We start from the raw sequence: 381 nt of genomic DNA, 5'->3' as shown, positions 1-381 counted from the left end.
CAGTTTGATATGGGTGTCAAAAAGTGAACATTAACTTTATTCAGATCTTTGCCTAGTATGTTGAATGGAAAAAAAAAATCCATTCATACGTCACAGATTCATCCCTAATACTGGAAATTAGGAAAAGGTATCTCAGATTCCACACACATTTTCTTTGTGGTTACGGAGGTGACTTTGCCACCTGGCAACTTGTCCCTCTTTATTATACCCAATTATATGTGTCATATCTAAAAGTTCTAAGGATACAGATTTGTATACAAAGAAATAGCTTCTTTTTAACTCCAACTCCTAATCTATTTGAAAAGATTAATTCTTCTTTAGTTATAAAGTAAATGTTAAATGGATATCTACCACAATCTCTTCTCTTTCAGTCCCCTCCTG

The sequence above is a fragment of the Rhinolophus sinicus genome, chromosome 3 (assembly GCF_057876585.1).
Source record: "Rhinolophus sinicus isolate RSI-liver-muscle chromosome 3, RSI-T2T, whole genome shotgun sequence".
Lineage (NCBI taxonomy): Eukaryota > Metazoa > Chordata > Mammalia > Chiroptera > Rhinolophidae > Rhinolophus > Rhinolophus sinicus.
The sequence above is the reverse complement of the archived record's forward strand: the minus strand, read 5'-3'. Positions refer to the sequence as shown.